Consider the following 10,167-nt stretch of genomic DNA (forward strand, 5'->3'; position numbering starts at 1 on the left):
GCAACAAATACAAAAACAATGTAATGTGAGTTTTATGTAAAAGTATGGCAACAATTGCAAAAGGTTTAGGGGAAGAAATAGAAGTACACTATTTTAGTTTCTTATACTTAAGCAAAGTAGTTTAAATCACTTTAAAGTATACTGTGATTGTCCTTTGCCACACCTATAACTGTAGATCATCATATTAAGTGAAATAACTCAGAAATGGAGAGTCAAATATGGCATGTTCTCATTTACAGGTGGGAGCTAAAAAATGTGTGCACATGGACATACAGAGTGAAAAAATGGACACTGGGGAATCCAAAGGGAAGGGAGGCTGGGAGGGGAATGAGGGATGAGAAATTACTTAATGGGTATAATGTGCACTATTCAAGTAATGGCTACAGTAAAAGCCCACACTTTGCCACACTGGGCAATATACCTATGTAACAAAACTGCACTTATACCCCTTAAATCTATTGAAAAAAACTACACTGTGATAAGTTACAGTTGTGTAATTTAAACTCTTAAGAATGCATCAAAATAACAAAACAAAGATTTAATCAGCAAACATAGAATATAAAATGAGATCATAACAATATTCAATTAATCCAAAAGAAGGCAGAAGAGGAAAAGAGGAAGAAAGAACATTTGAGGAAACTATAATATAAATAGTAAGATGATAGATTTAATTCTAAACATATCAGTAATTATATTACATGTAAATGTAAAAATACTCCCACTAAAAGGGCAGATATTTTTATTTTGAATATAAAGGAAGGCTCAACTATGAAACCCACTTTAGTATAAAGAAACATATAGGTTAACATTAAAATAATGGAAAAAATTCCTGCTAACACTGAACCAAGGAAAAGTAAAATTGATACATTAATATCTCATGAAGTAAATTTTACAGCAAAGAATATCATCACAGATAAAAAAGTTTATTTCAAAATGATAAAATAGTCAATGCATTGAGAGGCTATAATAACCTTCAATATTTACGCTCCTATTAACAGAACTTGAAAATATATGAAGCAAAAGCTGATAGAACTGCTAGAAGTAGACAAAACCACAATTATAATCAGAGATTTCAGTATTCCTCCCCAAAACTGATAGGCCTAATGGAAAAATCTGTGAGAATATAATATACTTGAACAACACTAACAATGAATCTGACCTAATTGACCTTCATAGAATAGTCCACCAAAGAAGAGCAGAATACACAGTTTTTTCAACTGCACATTGAATAATCATCAAGTTAAACCACATCCTGTGCAACCTAGAACTTCAAGTAATACATATATATATATATATATATAATCTGTGACCTTGGGGGAAAAAAAACAAGTTTCAGTCAATATAAAAGCATTTCAGTAATACAAAATATATGTTGTGACCACACAGGAATTAAAAATTGTAATCAATAATAGAGAGATTTCCGTAAAATTTTCAAATTTTTCAGAAATTAAATATGCAGTTTTAGATTTCTATGGGTCAAAGAAGACATTAAAAGGAAAATCAGGAAGAATTTTGAAATGAATGAAAATCTTAATACAATATCAAAATCTGCAGGATGTCAATGACCCAGAATTTGGGAGGGGGAAGTTTAAATGCCTGTATCAGAAAAGAAGAAAAGCTCTTCGATGACTTCAGCTTCCATCTTAAGAAACTAGAAAAAAACAGATAAAACTCAAAGGAAGCAGAAGAAAGAATATGTTTTTTAAAAGAGCTCAGAGTAGATGTCAATGAAATGGAAAATAGAAAAAAAAAGAGGGAAATTAATCTGAAAGCTTGTTTTTAAAGCATATAAAAAGCATTGATAAATACCTTTCACACTGATCAAGAAAAAAAGGCACACAAATTCATAATACCAGGGAGCAGAGAGATGGCATCACTACACATTCTAAAGACGCTAAAATGCTGCTAACAATATTACGAACAGTTATGTAGCAGTAAATTTGAAAACATACATAGAAAAATCTTGAAAAACAAAACTATTGAAGCTCAAGTTAAGAACAAAGAGCTAACTTCAACAGCCCTATATCTAATAAGGAAATTTGCATTATTAGTTTAAAAAGTTCTTTAAAGAAAATTCCAGTTCCAAATGGTTTCACCGTTGAATTCTACCAAATATTTAAGAAAGACACAATACTAATTTTACAAATTTACTTTAAAACATTGAAAAAAGAAACTATGAGGCCAACATGGCCAGAATACAAAAAACCAGACAAAACTTTACAAGAAAATAAACCTAAGGACTGATATCCTTCATGAACATAAACATAACAATTCTAAATAAAATTTTAGCAAACTGAATCTAACAGTGTAAAAAAATCATAATACCTCCAGATCCAGTGTTGCTCATCTTAGGATTGCCTAGTTGGTTTAAAATTTATCTATTCATCAATTATTTACTTCATATTAGCAAACTTAAAATGCAAAGTCATAAGATAATCTCACTAGATGTTAAAAAGCATTTGGCAAAATTCAGCATTCATTCCTGATTAAAATATAAATAAATAAACTTCTAACCAAACTAATCATCAAGGAAGATCCTTGCAATCTGTAAGAGGCATCTACTGAAAAACCAGTAGTTGGCATCGTTCTTAGTGGTAAAGTCTGAATGCTTTCCCCATGAAATCAAGAACAAGACAAAAATGCCTGTTCAGATCACTTGTATTCAACATTGTACTGGAAGTTCTAGCCAGTGCAATAAGGCAATTAAAAGAAATAAAAGGCACCCAGATGGAATGGGATTAGGAAAACTGCCTTTATTTATACACCATATAGAGAGTGGAAAAACTCCATGTAGGAAACCCAATCAACTCTATCATAAACCTACTGGAACTGCTTAAAACACTTGCAGGGTCCAAGCACAAGATTCAGCAAAATCAAACTACAAAAATCCTTTCAAAGAACAATCAGACATCCAAATTGAAATTCAAAGATGCTACATACTTCCAAAGAACAGTCAGACTTCCAAATTGAAATTCCATTTATAATGCATCAAAAATATAAAATACTTAGGGATAAATAATAAAAATGGGAAAGACCTACATTGAAAACTGTAAGATTTTGCTGGGAAAACTATAAATAAAGAGATCTATCATGTTCGTAGATGAGAACTCTCAATATTGTTAACATGTTGATTTTTCCCAAATCAATTTACGATTCAATGAAATCCCAATCAAAATCCATGAAGACACTTTAAATAGAAATTGACAAACTGATTTTAAAATTTATATGGAAAGGCAAAAGACCTAGAATAGCCACAACAATGTTGGAAAAAAAAGAACAAAATTAGCACTAATCAAAATCATAACATGCTTTTTATATAAAACACAACTAAAGAGAATAAAAATGCAAGCCACAGACTGGGTGAAAACATTTGCAATCATAAATTTGACAAGAAGTTTGTATCTAGAATATAAAGAATTCTCAAAGTTCAAGAAGAAAAAAAATGACATGAGTGAAAAATGGGAGGAAAATTTGAACAGGTGCTTCAGCAACATAGATATATGGAAAGCAGGCACACAAATAGGTATTCTGCACCATTAACCATTAGAAAAATAAGAGATTACTACATATAGAGATTACTACATAGAGAGAGATTACTACACATCTATTTAAATAGCTAAATTAAAAAGACGAATGGGGTCGGGCACAGTGTCTCATGCCTGTAATCCCGACACTTTGGGAGGCCGAGGCAGGTGGATCACCTAAGGTCAGGAGTTCGAGACCAGCCTGGCCAACATGGCGAAACCCTGTCTCTACTAAAAATACAAAAATTAGTGGGGCATTGTGGTGGGCGCCTGCAATCCCAGCTACTCGGGAAGCTGAGACAGGAGAAGTGCTTGAATCCAGGAGGCGGAAGTTGCAGTGAGCCCAGATCATGCCACTGTACTTCACCCTGGGCCACAGAGTGAGACTCCATCTCAAAAATAAATAAATAAATAAAAAGACTAATGTCAGGAATGTGAAAGAAACACTCCACAACGACTTTGGAATGCAAGTACTTTGGCAATTTCTTCGAGTTAAACATATGCCTAACATATGATCCAACCATCCTAGGCATTTGCCCAAAATAAATGAAAAGGTATATCCATAGAAGCCAGCACATGGATTTTCACTGCAGCCTTATTTGTGGATAGCCCCAAATTGGAAGCCAGCCAAGTGTCCCTTAACAGGTTAATGGATGCACAGAGAGTGGTATCTTCATACAAGGAATACTAATCAACAATAAACAAAATATTATTCAATATTTTAATATTGAATAACATTTTATTAAATATTAGGAATAAAATGGATGAAGTGTAAAATAGCCACGCTGAGTAAAAGAATCCAGGCTGGGTGCAGTGGTTCACCCCTGTAATCCCAGTGCTTTGGGAAGTCAAGGCAGGAGGATGGCTTGAGGCTAGGAGTTTGAGACCAGCCTCAGCAACATAGTGAGACTCTGCCTCTACAAAAAAATTCAAAATTAGCCGGCTGTGGTGGCACACACCTGCAATCCAAGCTACTCGGGAGGCTGAGGTGGGTGGATCACTTGAGCCCAGGAGTTCAAGACTGCAGTGAGCTGTGATTGCACCACTGCACTCCAGCCTGGGCAACACAGCAAGATCCTGTCTAAAAAAAAAAAATCCAGACCAAAAAAATAGTACGCATTCTATGATTTCTTTAAATGAAGTTTGAGAAAAATGCAACCTCATTTATTGTCACAGGAGGCAGAGGAGGGGTTGTCTGAGGAGGGTGGTATGGAGGGGTGTGAGGGAGGGATTACAGATCAAGGTGAAAAATCTCTCTGACCCCGTCTCTACTAAAAATACAAAAATTAGCCAGACGTGGTGGCACATGCCTGTAATCTCAGCTACTAGGGAGGCCGAGGCAGGTGAATCGCTTGAACCCAGGAAGCGGAGGTTGCCATGAGCCGAGATCGCACCATTGCACCCCAGCCTGGGCAACAAGAGAAAAACTCCATCTCAAAAAACAAACAAAAAAAATCTTTCTGAGAAGATGGATGGGCTCATTGTCTTGATTGAAGGGAGTTTTTCACAGGTGCATACATATAGCTAAACTTAGGAAACTGCACACTTCCAGTGTGCACAGTTTAGTGTATGTTAATTATACTTCAATAAAGCTGCTAAAAAATACTTGTCCACAAGTTATTTGCCACTTTTTCTGTTAACAAACAAAGAAACAAACAAACCAGATGTAACAGAAAAGTATTTGCAAATAGCTGTGAGTCACCAATGTTGTGGTTCCCCAAACTTTGGAAATCTTCTTTTATATTTCTTTTGTTGGTGGGAGAGGAAGCTTATTTGTTTCCTTCCTGGGCCCTGGAATTAAAATATGTTGTTGTCTGTGGAAGATACATGAACTCATTACTACCAAATTTAGCAGCCATCATCAATAACATCTCTGAAATCACAGTTTTCTCTGCTAATTGTATGATCTTCAATACTCATTAAAATAAATTTCTATTTTTTCACAGTCTACTCTATTTCCTAAAAATCATCTTTGTATTACCAGTTTGATGTTCTTTGTGGAACACAGTCAGAGCTTAATGTCCATAGTGAAGTGCCTGTCTCCATCTCATTTACCTTCCTCTCTTACCTCACACTTGCTGTATTTTCTCTAAATATGGTGGTAATTTCAAAAAACATGGGTTTGCTTCTTAATTTTCACTTCTTAATATTCCGGTGGATGGCCAGATGTGGTGGCTCAAGCCTGTAATCCCAACACTTTGGGAGGCTGAGGCAGGCGGATATCTGAGGTCATGAGTTCGAGACCAGCCTGGCCAACATGGTGAAACCCTGTCTCCACTAAAAATACAAAAATTAGCCAGGCATGGTGGTGAGCGCATGTAATCTCAGCTACTAGGGAGGCTGAGGCAGGAGTATCACTTGAACCTGGGAGGCAGAGGTTGCAATGAACTGAGACCAAGACATTGCACGCCAGCCTGGGCAAAAGAGTGAAACTCCGCCTCAAAAAAAAAAAAAAAAAAAAAATTCCAGTGGAGATTGTACCTGATTGTTTATTAAGCCTTAATGTTACCTCTGTGCTTCTAAAATTCTATCTAAGGATGATCTAGGCTGCCTTGCTAGTAGAGTCCTAATTTTTGTCTCCAAGTGAACGTCAGGTGCATGAGGTTTAAAAGGTAAAAAGCAGGGAAGGCATTGGTCTCCAGTGGCAGGTGCAGAAATGCATGTGGGCCTTGGTGGATGGTGAGCACGAAGCGGTGCCAGTTTCCTGACTTCCTCCTGGGCATCAGCCACTTGGGTGCCAACATAATTTGCAAGATTTATAGCAGCCTTTCTGACTTTGCCGGCTCAGTCCTTCCTTTGTTGAGTCAACCTTTAATTCTCTACATGAAACAATCCCTGCTAAAAGCATCTAGTGACTTCAGATTTATTGGCTAAATCAGTTAGTGTTTTCATATTTGGTTGGTTGGTTTTGTCTTTTAAGCTACTAAACTTTGTGGAATCTCTTAAATTGTGGTAAAATATACATAACATAAAAATTTACACTCTTAATCATTGGTAGGTGTACAGCACATTCGCACTGTTGTGCAATTGATCTTCAGAACTATTTTCACCTTTTGGCAAAACCAAACGCTATTCCTATTTCCCCTGCCCCCAGCAAGCACCATTCTCCTTTTTGTCTCTATGTATTTGACCATTGTAGGTACCTGGTATAAGAAGAATTCTACAGTATTTGTCTTTTGTGAATGGTGTATTTCACTTAGCATGATATTTGAACCAGTTGTATTTTGTCATATTTAATATATGGAACCTTGGCCTGAAGAATAAAGCAAGTGTTTGATTTTGTTGATATAAAATAGATTCCTTTCCTAGAATTCTAAGTAGTTCTACCCATGCAAAAAAAATTCACATGCTTTGTTTCTTACTTCTTTTGCAGTTTTCTACTACCCTGATAGACAGTGCATCCAAGGGGCTGATGATAGCTAAGGATAATATGCCAGAGAACCTCTGCCTACTGGCAAGCCCCAGGAGACCTGGAGAGGTCCTTGTTGTGTTAAGTCACTGAAATCAGACACTCTCACCCATGCTGAGCGTTATCTAGACATAATTTCTCTCTAAATTCTATTACTGGCCTTTGGCTGCCGACAAATGAGTTAATTCACATCCACGTCAATAACTCAGTCACACTAAAATTGAATCAATGAATGTAATGAGGACTCCAAGTATGCTGTAATTTGGCAACGATGGTACTCATAGTGAGGTGGTGAAATTAATCACTGGGTGTCATAAATGAAATGTGCTGGTTCATGAAGAATCCAGCACAATTTCCCTGGCTGGGATGAGAGTTGGCAGTCGTGGGTTTTCTTGGACAGCGTCGGGCCCATACACTCTGAGGGGAGCCTGAGTGCGCTACCGTGAAAAGATGCGAGTGCGAAGAATGTTTTCCATCACCTGGAGATTCAGGGTCAAATGAGTCAGTGTTCTGTTTTGGCTGCCCAGGTTTTGGGGGGGGTGCTAAATGTCTTTACGAGCCTAGGAAACCTGTGGTCCCCCAACTATCCAGAACAATGGAGGAAAATTCGAAATGAAAATACCTCGGGCAAACTTGAAACCTCATCCATGAAAAACTAACAACTTGTTCTGCACGTGACTCTTCTGAGTTTGGTTTTCTGGTTTACAAAACCACAGCGGATCAGAAATAGCAAATTACAAGATGAAACAGAGCAAAGTATACAGGAAATGACAATGGGCAATAAGAAAACTCTGGAAAATAATGCAAACACAGCAGGCACGGGACCTCCAAAAACATCTCCGTTTGGGCCATTAAATGTAGGAGCAAATAGCTCTACAGAATGCAGCAGGTCTTATGTGTATCTACAAATTTCACCACACTGTCAAGAAACATGTTCATAATTACAATGTTCAGATGCCCTGAGGAGATTGATAATCCTTGTAGTTGATGAAGTCAAGGAATACAGTAATATGTCTAAGCACAGTTCTATCTCCCTCACATATTAGCGGTCTCATACGTGGTTTTGTTTTGTTTTGTTGGAGACAGAGTCTCACTCTGTGCCCAGGCTGGAGTGCAGTGGCGCGATCTCGGCTCACTGCAAGCTCCACCTCCCGGGTTCACGCCATTCTCCTGCCTCAGCCTCCCAAGTAGCTGGGACTACAGGCGCCCGCCACCATGCCCAGCTAATTTTTTGTATTTTCAGTAGAGATGGGGTTTCACCGTGTTAGCCAGGATGGTCTCAATCTCCTGACCTCGTGATCCCCCCGCCTCGGCCTCCCGGAGTGCTGGGATTACAGGCGTGAGCCACCGCGCCCGGCCGATACGTGGTTCTTAATATGTAACAGGCATTGTTATCTAGCATTTGACGGTGCTCATTTCAGACAAAGAAAATGAGGCTCAGAGAAATTAACTAACTTTCTTAAATCACAGAGCCACTAAGTAATGAAGTGTGAATTCAAACCCCAGCAGCCGAGCCCCAGCCCTGCTTTTAAGTACCACAACACATAGCTCACTTGTGACACTTCCAGATAGCCAAAAGCTTTATTCTATTGGAAACATATCCTACTGCCCTCTAGAATAAAATTATTGGAAATATGTGATATATCTTTAAAAGGAAACTGACTAATGTAACTCTTTGGAGCCTGGGGGAGCCTGTGCTGTTCTCATTAAGCATGGTTATTAGTGAGTTGATTTCAAAGTTTATTAAATGAGTAAGTGTGGGAAACAAATTAGGAAAGAAACTATTCAGAGGAATAAAAATGACAGAAACACAAGTTTTAAAGTTATAATGTCCTCATGTTACAAAGCATGCGTCTGTGTGCTGATACAGGCCCATATATATTGAATTCCTACAGACTGATGGTTTTGCAAGCACATTAGATCTCTTTTGGAAAGAATAAACACACATATTTGATAAAGAAGTTTGGTAGTAGGAAAATAGATTGGGCTGTTGAGTGTAGGTGATTGTCATGTTCTGTGGTATAAAGATAACCAGCTATGGAGTAGAGGGCTGGATTTGATTGCTGTCTCTACTATTTGTAAGCTCTTTGACCTTGTGCAAGTTAACTCCTTGTATCTTTCATTTTCTTATCTGCAAGACTGGGAAAATAGTAATATGTGCTTGCCAAGTTGTGAGGGAGGATTAAATGCATTAGTCTTCATGTATTTCTTAAGACGTGGTACTAGATCAGGGGTTCACCAGCTCTTTTCTGTAAAAGGTGAGACTCTGAAATATTTTCAACATTGTTGGCTACCAGGACAGAACTGCAGCCACTGAGTTACTGAATTCTTTTCTTTTCATGGGAAAATAGCCATACAAAATACAGAAATGAATAGGCACAGTTGTGTCACAAAATGCAGAAATCAATGGGCACAGTTGTGTCACAAAATGCAGAAATGAACGGGCACAGTTGTGTTACAATGAATCTTCATTTACAAAAACAAGCAGTGGGGCAGATTTGACCTCAGGACTGTGGTTTGCTGACTGCTTCACAAGATAAATGTGGGTTATATCATCAAAGGATTTCGATGAGAAGTTAGTGGCATACTATATGAGAAGTGTGTGGTACAGTATCTTGCCTGTGAAAGGTGTTCAGCGAATGATAGTTATGATGATAAGGCAGATATTTTATATGTAACCTAGAAAATTACATACGGCTTTCAGATCTTCAGACCCTCTGTTCTTGCTTCTTAATTTTCATCAAGGAAGGTCAAGAGGTAAGGTTAACTTAGCTAAGAAGCAACTACGTGCAGGAATAAAGGTAAGGAAAATGACAGAATTTGGTTACAGTTCCAAGATTCCTAGTTCAAAATAGAATAGGAAGAAAGGCTGATTTTCTCCTGATGTGGCCTTCCCTGACCTTGCAGTATCTCCGCAGAAGGCTGTAGACTCTTTCTCCTTTAGAAAACATTAAAGGTGACTACCTTACATTAGTAACAGGTGTATTAATGGGGGTGCTGATGGCAGGCAGGGAACAGGCTGAATGACATGAATTCTTCCCTTCATAAATGGGCATCTTTCCATGAAAACACAATATCATTTGTTGAATGTCAACTAGACTAGAATTTCAGACCTGGAAACATTTGCCTTGAAGCATCAAAATAACTGAATACTGTAATGGCTCAGCACCTGGCTTAAAGTTATAATACCAGGATTTACATTATTCTTAGCCACAGGCATATTTTCCACCAGCT

Source organism: Pan paniscus, chromosome 10 (assembly GCF_029289425.2).
Source record: "Pan paniscus chromosome 10, NHGRI_mPanPan1-v2.0_pri, whole genome shotgun sequence".
NCBI classification, from domain to species: Eukaryota; Metazoa; Chordata; class Mammalia; order Primates; family Hominidae; genus Pan; species Pan paniscus.